The sequence below is a fragment of the Tupaia chinensis genome, unplaced genomic scaffold (assembly GCF_000334495.1).
Source record: "Tupaia chinensis unplaced genomic scaffold, TupChi_1.0 Scaffold144982_1, whole genome shotgun sequence".
NCBI classification, from domain to species: domain Eukaryota; kingdom Metazoa; phylum Chordata; class Mammalia; order Scandentia; family Tupaiidae; genus Tupaia; species Tupaia belangeri.
This window is the reverse complement of record NW_006204841.1, coordinates 1,541,261-1,542,026: the sequence shown is the minus strand read 5'-3', so window position 1 is coordinate 1,542,026 and position 766 is coordinate 1,541,261.

The following is a 766-nucleotide window of genomic DNA, read 5'->3' as shown; positions in this document are numbered from 1 at the left end:
ACATAAAGGCTATTAAACTTGTGTACTATTAACAAATCTGAAAATTCTCAGTACACAGCATAATTACTTGTTTAAGAGTTTAAGAAATAAATCATTGGGACTATAAACCATTTACTTCAGATGACTTCCACTATCAAAATACCTTCAGATCAATAATCATGAAAAGAGACATTAACCACAGAATACTATGCAGTAGTTAAGAACGAGGATGATACAGCAGGTTAGGCCTTAAACATGGAAAGCCAGGTCCCACATGGCTGACTGTGGTTAGAAAAACAAATCCTTGGGTTTTTTGGGTTTTTTTGAGGTTTTCGCTATAGGGCGCGTAGGCTCGCCAGACAGACAGACAGAGACAGAGAGACAGAAAGCGAGAAATCACCCCCCAGAGGGGATGGCCACGCTGCAATCCCTTCTCCTCCATTCTCCTCTTGGGATCTTGGGCACACACGCACATGCGCCCAGCATGAGTTTAAGTCACCAGGTCCAGGACTCAAACCGTGGTCGACTACATGGGAGTCCAGCAACATAGCCATTACGCTAACTGCTGGTCCCGAAAAACAAATCCTTGGGACCAGCTGATGGCACTGGCCTCCCATGTAGTCGACCAAAGTAGCTTAAAAGTATACCTGGTTGGGACCAGCAGGTGGTGTGGTGATTAAGGCGCTGGAAACTCCCACATGACTGACCAGGGTTCAAGTCCTGAATCTGGTGGCTTGCTTTCTCACTTCCTCTCTCTCTCACTCTCAACCTCTGTCTCTCTCTGGTC